The sequence below is a fragment of the Brassica oleracea genome, chromosome C4 (genome assembly GCF_000695525.1).
Source record: "Brassica oleracea var. oleracea cultivar TO1000 chromosome C4, BOL, whole genome shotgun sequence".
In the NCBI taxonomy this organism is placed as follows: Eukaryota; Viridiplantae; Streptophyta; class Magnoliopsida; order Brassicales; family Brassicaceae; genus Brassica; species Brassica oleracea.
The window spans coordinates 41,501,892-41,513,437 of record NC_027751.1 but is presented as its reverse complement, the minus strand read 5'-3'; the positions used below and the strand labels follow the sequence as shown (position 1 = coordinate 41,513,437).

Sequence of the window (11,546 nt, the reverse complement as noted above, 5' to 3'; positions counted from 1 at the left end):
TATATAGATTAAATCCTGCCGACATACCGAGGAAATTCCGACGGAATTCCGACGGAAAAGGCTAGTTCGTCGGAATTTCCTCGGAATTTTGTAAAATCCCCCAACGGCTCTCCAACGGCTATAATATTTCCTCGGAATTCATCGGTTTTTTCCGAGGAACCCCAATTTTGTGTTTCCTCGGAATTTCCTCGGAAATTCCTCGGTATATTCCGAGGATTTCATTTTCCGTCGGAATGTCCGTCAGAATACCGCTGTTTTCTTGTAGTGTTTCTGCAAAAACTTACAAAATACATTAGAGTGAAAGATCAAAGAAGAAAAAAAATCAAATGTTAAAATCATTGTACTCCCTCTAACAGAAATGAGGGTTACAACACTAATTGTTGCCCATCAAGTAACTTAAACTTAGGCATGAAGATTTCCTTCACAGACATTTCTAGAGCAACAAACAATTTTTATTTTTTTGACAAAGCAACAAACAATTTTAAAATCAGTGGTTGATCGGTAAAAGTTGTTTGGGAGATGTTCACAAAGCCATTTTCCAGATGGAAGCAAATTGGCTATCAAGAGAGGCAATACTCGTTCATGACAAAGGATTTTGGATCTAGCACTCGGAGATGATCCTTGTCTACGACTTCATGAGGAAAGGTACTCTTAACCCGGCTCCAATTCGCCTTCATTCACACGCAAACAGAGAATGTTGATTTGCATTGGACCAGCAAGAGGATTGCATTGTCTACACAGTGGGCCAGCAGAACCAATCATTCATGGAGATGATAAACCCACAAACATATTAGTAGAAAAGAAAACTGTAGCCGAAGTTGATGATTTTGGGATCTCTAAACTTGCTATTAAACTCGCTATTTGTAATCAAGATCCTTGCAATACCACTAGTAACGTTAAAGGAACACCTTGTTACCTTGATCCAGAGCAGTACCGGCCAAGAGTATAAGCAATACATGCATGTGTTTCCGGCCTTTTATAAACTATCTAGTTAGTACTAGCAAATATTTCGGCCAATTTTGGCGGAATAACTATGTAGTGAAGTAGGTACACTACTATTATCAACGGAGAGAGTCCCGGTTCGATTATCTTTACACAATACACACCTTCCTCTTAGCATTTTCTCCCTTTCTTAAAGCCCAAAATATTTGCAACACACATCTTGACAAAGAAATCAATGGGTACATTGTTCTATTAGAGGTCTTGTGCACGAAGCAGGCTCTCTAACGCGATTTTATCTAGCAGTCTGATCAATGTTCCACAAACCCAAAGGGAAAATCAATGAGATCACAGAACCGAAATTGACAGGGCAAATTGGACCTAGCTGTTTGGGAAATTCATGGAAACCAATGTCCTAAGAATAACAGGATATGATCAAGTAAAAAAATTATATTAACACGTGGTCAGCCTTTTGCATTATTTTTTTTAATGTTTTTATTATTTTAAATATTTTTTATTTTTGAATTATGTGGCAGAATATAATTAATTGAGTGACTTGTATTTTAATATAGTAAATATACGTCTAGGTAAACTTTGACATATATATTGTTGTAGTGAAAAGTGAAAACAGCAAATTAATAAATTGGTCGAAACCATTAATTGAGATTCTGGTTAGCTATATAGTCTGAACTCTTTTTCCACTTGCAGCGTACATCCTCGGCCACAAAAGACGAAGACAAACGGTTTTTGAGTAACTTACTGTCCAGGCAATGACTTAAAACGATCTCGGCATTTTCCTCAATCCTCTTCACATAGACACCACATAAGTCTTCATCCACCGACTTTACATACTTGTCTTTTACTATTCACCCTCCCCTCCTCTCCCCTCTCTCTCTCCATCAAAGCTATGGCTACTCTATGTTTTCAAGACTGTTTCATATATAACATAGATAGGCCACTTCACTTATCACCAATTAGTTTTATGTTAAAAGTTCATCTACCTTAACATGGCATCAGAGCTAGGTTCACGCAGTCCAAACCCGATCCATCGATCTGGCCCAAAGTTGGCCCATCGATCCTTGCCCGAGCATTCCGAGATTGATGCTCAAAGAGCCATCATCTGGGGGGGGGGGGCATATTAGACACAAAGTACTCCACATCGGATGTTGGAAGGGATCCTTAGTAATATATAAGATAGGTGGGCCACTCCACTTATCACCAATTGGTTTTAGGCTGGAAGCTCAAGTAGCTTAACATGGTATCAGAGCCCGATTTACGCAGTCCAACCCGATCCACATCGATCTGGCCCAAAGTTGGTCCATCGATCCTTGTCTGAGCATTCCGAGATTGACGCTCAAAGAGCCATCATCTCGAGGGGGAGTATTAGACACAAAATATCCCACATTGATAGTTGGAATGGATCCTAAACAATATATAAGATAGATGAGCCACTCCACTTATCACCAATTGGTTTTAGGTTGAAATTCGATCTAGCTTAACAGTTTCTCTCATTGGGACAATGGTGGTTATTCTTCTTCTTCTTCCTCATCTAACACTTTATGCTGCTTCAACTGTGGGTCGGATTCAAATGTCGCTTACGGTGATCAGACTTTCGTTGGAGATATGATCTCAAGTGGTAACTCAATATCCTTCACCAGAGAAGGAACTGAAGTCATCAACCAATCTGGATTGTCCACTGCGCCAGAAATCTATAGGACGGCTAGGATCTTCAGACGCCCTTCCTATTACAAGTTTCAACTTGATTCTGTTGGTCTACACTTCTTGCGTCTCCACTTCTCCGCCGCCTCTTCTCCAACAGAGCCTTTAACTGCTCGTTTCACTGTCTCTGCTACTTTCGGTTCTAACCGTCCCTTGAAAAGTTTCTCGCTTCAGAACTGCAACAAGACCCCACAAGTTGATGAGTTTCTCCTCATGATTAATTCGCTAAAACTCGAAATAAGCTTAGTGCCAAATCGTTCCTCTCTGGCTCTCGTCAACGCCATTGAAGTGTTCACTGCTCCTAAGGACCTCACAGAGTTCGCCAAGAATCTGCGTACGATTTACAGATTAAACGTAGGTGGCAAGAAAATCATACCAGAACACGACACGTTGGGACGAACTTGGTAACCAGACGATGCATTTCTCTACCGAAAAGATTCAGCCAGAAACATTTCATCGACGCAAAAGCCTAACCACCAGTTGGGACTCACAGCTCCTGATTTCGTCTACTAGACGGCTAAACGATAGTTTCGTCTGACAGGATAGTTATGATAAACGTTACATGATCTTTTAAGGTCAAGAGCAACTATAGACACTTCATCAGGGCTCATTTCTTTGATATCAAGAACAACGAATCACAACCCTCCGATTTCTATCTCTATGTAAATGGGCATTGGCGTCTACATGTCAACCCTTCGGATCACCATGGGTTGGTGACTCCATTTTATATCGATGTTGTGAATGTCTCTGATGGCTCTGGGCTTTTGAATGTTAGTCTAGGCAATACAGAACCTTATAAGGATGATGGTTTTCTGAACGGTCTGGAAGTGATGGAGTTTTTGGAAAGTTCTTCAAATGGAAGTAGTTATCGGGTTTACATCTTCGCTGGCTGTGCTGGTGTTGCATTGTTCTTGGTCTTGGGTTTTCTGTTTACACTTTTCTTGAAGCGGAGGCGATCCAAGAAGATGCAGCCAGAAGTTGAGGTCACTGTGTGGTCTCCTTTGCCATTGTACAGAGGAGGTGGCAGTTCTGAGAATGGACCTTTTTATTCGGGTAACAATTCGCCATTAGTCAACCTAAGCTTAGGCTTGAAGATTCCCTTCAAAGACATATTGATAGCTACAAACAATTTCCACGAGAAGCTGCTGATTGGGAAAGGCAGTTTCGGAGATGTCTACAAAGCCATTCTTCCAGATGAAAGCAAAGTGGCTATAAAGAGAGGCAAGACCAGTTCCGGACAAGGAATACTTGAGTTTCAAACAGAGATTCAAGTCTTGTCAAGAATCTGGCATAGGCATCTTGTTTCTCTAACAGGCTACGGCGAAGATAACTCGGAGATGGTCCTTGTCTACGAGTTTATCGAGAACGGTACGCTTCAGGAGCATCTTACGGCGCGGATTTGCCTTTGTTGTCGTGGAAACAAAGACTGGAGATTTGCATCAGAGCAGCCAGGGGACTGCATTATCTCCACAGTGGCTCGAAAGAAGCAATCATTCACAGAGATGTTACATACTACTAGACGAGAACACTGTTGCCAAAGTTGCTGATTTTGGATATCAAAGCTCGTGGTTCGCAATCAAGAATCGATCAGTATCAGTACTAACATCAAGGGAATGTACGGTTACCTAGATCCTGAGTATATGTACACACGCATCTTAACGCAGAAATCAGATGTGTACCCGTTCGGAGTTGTTCTCCTCGAGGTTTTGTGCGCGAGCCGGCTCTCAACAGGCACCTTCCTCTCGAGGAACAGAACCTAGCGGACTGGGCCATGTCGTGCAAATCCAACGGGGTAGTTGATAAGATTGTAGATCAAAGATTGGCAGGTCAAATCGAGCCGAACATTTTGAGGAAATTCATGGAAGTTGCGGAGAAATGTCTGAAGGATAGTGAATACGAGAGGCCGAGCATGGTGGATGTGAGCTGGGAACTAGAATACATCTTGCGGCTTCAGATGATGACTATTCTTGAAGATAGCGCCGCGTCTATCTCCAGCTGTGTAGGCGATGGCTCCCTGGTGGTTCCAAGGCTAATGTTGAGTGATTCATTTAGCTGCAACTCCATTGTACAGGAGGATCAAGTGAACAAATATGGAAGCACAAATTCATCTCGTTCTCAAACTCCAGTTTTGTCCCAAGTTAGAGAGGAACCCCTTACGAAATTAACGAAGATGATGTTACTCTTTCTTGGTGTAGCTAAGTTGGGAACTGGGAAGTGCCATGTAACGTTACCGTTGGTGAACATTATACCCAAGATAAGTAAAAACATTGTATACATGTCAAAACAATCTTCACGTGGAGCAAAAGTGTTGTACTACAAGCTGATTTTCTGAATGGTCCAAGGTGATAGAGTTTGTAAAAATAGTCATCATTCAAAAGTGTAAGAAATAGCAAAAGTATCGAATCCAAGTATCAAACTATGGCTGTTCATTTCATCCTCCAAATGCAGTTATCAGCTGTTGGTGATTAGTATCTTTGACTAGAACCGTTATCTAGTTAAAATGACAATCCTTGAGATAGTTGATTAGTTTGCTTGATGAAAATGTATTATCATGGCTACTTATGTATTGTCTAAAGCCCCAGATATTCATAGAGATAATAGTATGCTATTATAATCTAACCAATATAATAGAAATCTAACACAAAATATGTCTTCTTTAATATATATATAGATCACCCAAACTTTATATCAGCACACCATGCATACTTTTTTTTACACTTGCCAAGAAACTGTCATATTTGGATATATCCTCCAATAACACTTTATATTTTAGTCGTTAAAATAAAACACAATAACACGTCGTAAACGGGGTGTTACGACGAATTAACCTCGAAAAACGTTTCGTTGTTAAACGTCCGTCGTAACGGAGGTTTCGTCGTAAAGGACTCGTTACGTTTACGACGAAATAAATTCCTCGTAAAGCGAAAGGAAAGGTTTGGTCGTAAAAGACACGTAACGCTTCGTGGTAAAACCCACGTAATGCATTCGATATAAAGCACACGTAAACGAACTCATTGTAAAGCCCACGTAAACGTTTCGATGTAAAACCCTCGTAAAAGTTTAGATGTTAATCACTTGTAAACTTTCGATGTAAACTCCATGTAATGTTTACGAGGAGTTTACATCGATTCTTATTATATTATATAAAATAAATTTATATTTATATTTAATATTCGAAATTTAGAATATTTTAAATTTTAAAACGAAATATGAAAATGAAAAACATATCTTAAAAAAGTATTTAAAAGTCATACAATAATATTTAAATTCATAATACAAACCGAAATATAAAAAAAACTACATATTCTCGAAGTAGTCGGTGGGGTTTCTCGGTTGTTGACGGTTTGGATCGGACTCTTCGGGATCCCATACTGGCAACCCAAGAGCGGCTTGTCTCTCACTCAAGATTCTCTGCATAGTCGGGTTTCCCACCCATCACGTCTAGCCGATCCTCAAGAGAGTCTAAAAGAACCTGTTGGCTATCCACTCTAGCTTTCATCTGAGAATTCCCTTCATCCCATCTCGAAGTGTATGACGAAGTTGCCCTTGCAACTTCGTTAACAAAGCCAATGCCGACTGTCCGTCCCTTCTTTTTAGGAGCCACCTATAAAATTAAAACATATATTAATATAGTTAATTATATTAAAATATTAAAATTAATAACAAAAATTTTAAGTTGTACCTCTTCGAAGATTCTGTCGACCTCTTCGGTGGTCAATGTGACGGGTAATCCATCGGGAGACTACTGAGTTAGTTGCGTCTCCCGTTCTTCAATCCGAGCAGCCACTGCATGGAAGAGTTTCTCAGATGCAGGATCCACAAAAACTCCGTCGGATGTGGCGTGAGTCATCTTGAATAGCTCAGACAGAGATGGTAAGAATTCCGTCTTCTCTAACTACAGAAAAAAAAATTTAATTTTAAAATTTAATTTAATTGAAAATTTTAAAATTTAATTTAATTGAAAATTTTAAAATAAATATTAAAAACAAAACTTACAGCTTCTAGACGGATTCCTGCATGAGTTTTTGTCCGGTTCTGTGAACCATGGGCAAATGATCATCTTTATCCTTCGTTCTTCGAGAAGCAGAGCACGAATTGGGCTTTTTGATCGAAGAGATCCCACACATCCGTCGTGAGCTCAGTGGGCTTTCCCTCATACCCGTAGATCTCCCACTTGTCCTTCCAATCGGAGACAGTGTTGCAAAGGCGGGTCTTTACCTTTGCAACGAATTCCCTCTTCACCTCTCGGTGATTCCCAAAGACCAATGTCATTTTTGCTGAAACACAAAAAAATTGAAGAAATTACAATTAAAAATAAATATTAAAAAATAAAAAGTAATATTTAAAAGTGAAAATTTAATTAAATTTAAAAATCTTACCGCAAAACATTTAAACCAAGTGGTCTTAACGTGATCTGGTGTCATGCTCCAGTTCAGATATGCCCCGTCGTAGTAACCCTTCATCGTCTCCGAAACGCTCCGGTTAACACGGTTGTTAGCCCCAAACCTGAAACAAAAAACAATTTAATTGTTAGAAAATAAAAATAATTTAAATTTTAATGTAATAAAAATTAATAACTTACCAAAAAGTTCTTGTTGGGTCTAGAACTTCCAAACCCTCCAGTCCAGGCTGGACAAGCAAATCCTCCTCCGTATATCTCGCGTATGGTGCATATGAAGGCACACGCAAGTCTGGATGAACTGCACTTGCTGGGGCAGGCTGAGGTGCAGCCGCTGGAGGAGGAGGTGGAGGCATCTACGGTGGAGGAGGAGGACTCCAAGAAACTCTCTGAGAAGTCTGAGAGTCTGGAACTGCATCGGAAGATGATGGACCGGAAGAAGATGCTCCGGAACCATCGCCAAACAAAAGAGAATAAGTAGGTGCTGTTGGTTTCCTCCTAGGAGCCATCTAAAAAAAAAAATTTAATCAATTACGACATAATTAAAATATTATTCCGTCACCTAACTAATCACCTAAACTATTATTCCATCACCTAACTAATCACCTAAACTAATTACCTAACTAACCAACAAAACTAACTAACTAAAAAAAAAAAAGAGAGAGAGGGGTACCTTAGAGGGAGAGAGCAAAGGAGTTTGGGAGGAATGAACGAGGCTTGCCTCGTTTTACGGCGTCTCAATATATAGAGAAATGCATTCGTCGTAAACTCCACGTAATGTCACTACAAGAAAACACATGCTTAACGAGGAAATTTAACGAGGAAAAACAATCCTCGTAAATTTACGTCGATTTTACGAGAAACTTACGTGGAAAACTAATGTCATCTTTATTTCTTCGTAAAGTAACGACAAAAGCGTTTTGTCGTAAAGTGGATGTAATCACAAGAAGAGTATATTTTGGGAGTTGCCATATTGGAAGGATCTTCTTCTGCGCCACAACCTCGATGTGATGCATATAGAGAAGAATTTCTTTGAGAACATCATGAATACAATATTGAATGTCCCATGGAAGACAAAAGACAACATAAAATCGAGGTTGGACTTGCCGGATATTTGCTCAAGAAGCGAGTTACATATTAAAAGCAATGGACAAGTTCCCGTTCCGATATTCAGATTATCTTCAGAAAAAAAGTCGGTGTTGTTCAACTGGGTGGCATCAGAAGTGAAGTTCCCTGATGGGTATGTTTCGAATCTCTCTAGATGTGTTGAAAAGGGTCAAAAGTTCTCCGGGATGAAGAGTCATGATTGTCATGTATTTATGCAACGACTACTGCCCTTTGCATTTGCGGAGCTACTTCCAACAAACGTACATGAAGCACTTGCAGGTACGTAGTGTATTATATCACAATAATTTACAAAATAATATATGACTAACAATGTGTTTAATTTTTTTTTGAATATAAAAGGCATTGGAGCATTTTTCAGGGATCTGAGCACACGCACTCTTAAAGAAGAAGTTGTGGAACAGCTTCAGGAGAACATTCTCATCTTATTGTGCAACTTGGAGAAGATATTTCCTCCCGGATTTTTTGACGTCATGGAGCATCTAGCTGTCCACCTCCCATATGAGGCATTGCTTCGTGGACCTGTACATTACGGATGGATGTATCAGTATGAGCGAGCCATGAAATATTTGAAGGGAAAAGCAAAGAACCTCGCCAAAGTTGAAGGTTCTATAATTGTTGGAAGTTTGACGGAAGAAGTTTCTCACTTCACATCGTACTACTTTGCGTCAAAAGTACGTACACGGAGAAGAGCTCCAAGAAGATATGATGATGGTGGTGTTGCGCCAACTTATGCAGTTGCTGGTGTTCCAGACATCTTTAGCCAGATTGGGCGACTCGGTGGGAAGTCTAAAGAGGTTTGGTGGTCGAGTGAAGAAGACGCTCATAGTGCACACACCTATATTCTACTCAATTGCGAAGATCCATTGATTCGTTATTTTGAAAGGTAACATATATTGACACTTCGAAACACATATAAGTATAATTAATTGTATAATTGCGAGAGATTCATTCCTATAAAATGTGATTTTACAGCCTATTTGTTTCTCAAGTCGAAGAAACATTTCCTGGTATATCCACAAGTGACGTAGACAAAAGGAAAGATCAACACTTCATTAAGTGGTTGCGGAATCAGGTATTAACTAAAACTTTTTTTTCATACATTATCTGTATTTCATTAACATTCTCTTTATTTTTGCAGGTTGATTATGACGACGATGATGCAGATTATCCTAAGTGGTTACACGAAGTAATTCAATCTCCACTTGTAAAGGTCACCACATCACAGATGTATTTCACACGAGGCTATACTTTTCATACATATGACTATGGTAGACAACGGGCGAGCAGTAACTATGGAATATGTGTGAAAGGGGAAACAGATTTCTACGGGATCTTGACGGAGATTATTGAAGTCGAATTTCCAGGGATACTGAAGCTGAAATGCGTCCTCTTCAAATGTGAATGGTTCGACCCCGTCGTCAACAGAGGTGTTCGGTCTAACAAATTCGGTGTAGTTGATGTCAACGGTGGACGAAGGTACAACAAATTCGAGCCTTTCATCTTAGCTTCACAAGCAGACCAAGTTAGCTTCCTTCCATACCCTCGGATGAGAGATTCAGGTATAAATTGGTTAGCAGTAATCAAAGTTACACCTCGAGGACGAATCATCAGTGGAGAAGAACCACCATTGCAAGAAGAACAATTAAATGAAGTTGAGGAACCTGAACAAGAAATTGATGACATCCTTCTCATTGATCCGCATAATCACGAGTACAAAGATCTTACAGATGATGCCACAGACGAAGCTATTGAAGACGAGTTTAATGAAAATGATGATGTTTCTAGTGATGACGAGAATGTCGATGTATCCGATTGATGTATTTGTTTTATGAATAAGATGAGGGAGTTTGTTTTATGAATAAGATAATGTGGGGTTTGTTTTATGAATAAGGTAATGTGGGAGTTTGTTTTATGAATAAGAAAATGTGGGAATTGTGGTTTGGAATGGAAATAAAGATGGGGTTTGAAATATATGAAGTAGAAAATAAGGAATATGGGGTTTGGGGTTTCGGATTTTAGAGATTTAAACATAACACTGGTTAATTCCACGTAAGTAAAAATTGTCGTAAAGGACTCGTTAATTCCACGTAAGCGAAAATCGTCCTAAACACCACGTAGGATGAAATCATCGTAAATACCACGTAAGACGAAATCGTCGTAAACACCACGTAGGCCAACGAGGAAATAACGACAAAATTTAAAAATAAAGATGGGGTTTGGAATATATGAAGTAGAAAATAAGGAATATAGGGATTGGGGTTTGGGGTTTCGGATTTTAGGGATTTAAACATAACACTCATTAATTCCACGTAAGTAGAAATCGTCGTAAACACCACGTAATAGGAATCGTCGTAAACACCACGTAACCTAAATCGTCGTAAACACCACGTAAGGGGAATTGTCGTAAACACCACGTAGGACGAAATCGTCGTAAATACCTCGTAATATAAAAACTAGAAAAAAAAAAGAAAAAGGAGAAAGATACCAGATTCACATGTGGCAAGACTTCCAGCAATTATAATACGTAAGTCTCGCCCACATGAATTCTAATATCTTCTTCTTTTCCTTTTTTTTCAAATATTTATAATTTGAATAGGATTTTGCTGAGTATTGTGATTTGAGATAGGGTGTGATTTGGGAGTTTGTGTGTGGTTTAAGAATGAGAGTTGTGGGTATATTTATAGGAAAGCGCGGCTCGTCAATTCCACGTAAACAAAATCGTCGTTAATACCTCGTATATAAAAACACGGGCCTTTGTAATTCCTCGCTATTACCTCGTACAATAAAACATGGGCATTTGTAACTGCTCGCTATTTCGTCGTAATATGTAATCTTATATATACCCCCGAGCGCTCACACTTTCTTTCCTGTCTACTTCCTCTCCACTTCCTCTCCATTTCGTAGCAATGGTAAGCCTCTCTAATTCATCTCTAATTTGGTTAGTTTAGGATAGATTAGGTGGTTAGTATATGAAATTTAGATAGGTTTACGGAGTTTATGTTATTTAGTGTTGATTAGGTGGATAATGTTGGGAAATAAACTGTTGATGTTAATTTTAAAAATTAAATTTTTTTCCCAGGTTCGAAAAGGAAGACTTACTGCCTATTACAGAGAGATGTTCGGTGAGCCGGGTAGTCGTTTAGACCCGGCCTCTTCTTCAGCTCCCGGTTCTTCGGGTCAGGAGACTGTCCCCGAGACTCAGTACACTCAGAGAGTCTCTGGGTCTACTTCTTCTAGTGCACCATCGGCTCCTCATGTGCCTTCCCCCATGGCTCATCCGACGATGCCTCCTCCTGTGCCTCCTCCGATGGCACCTCCGATGGCCGCCGATATTCATCCCGATTTGATGGTGCCTCCGAGT

At 39.6% G+C, this 11,546-nt stretch overlaps 1 pseudogene; it reads left to right on the top strand.

Annotated features, from left to right (window-relative positions):
- The first annotated feature begins 1,846 nt into the window (after window positions 1-1,846).
- LOC106338917 lies at window positions 1,847-4,990 on the top strand (annotated as a pseudogene).
- The last annotated feature ends 6,556 nt before the right edge of the window (window positions 4,991-11,546 follow it).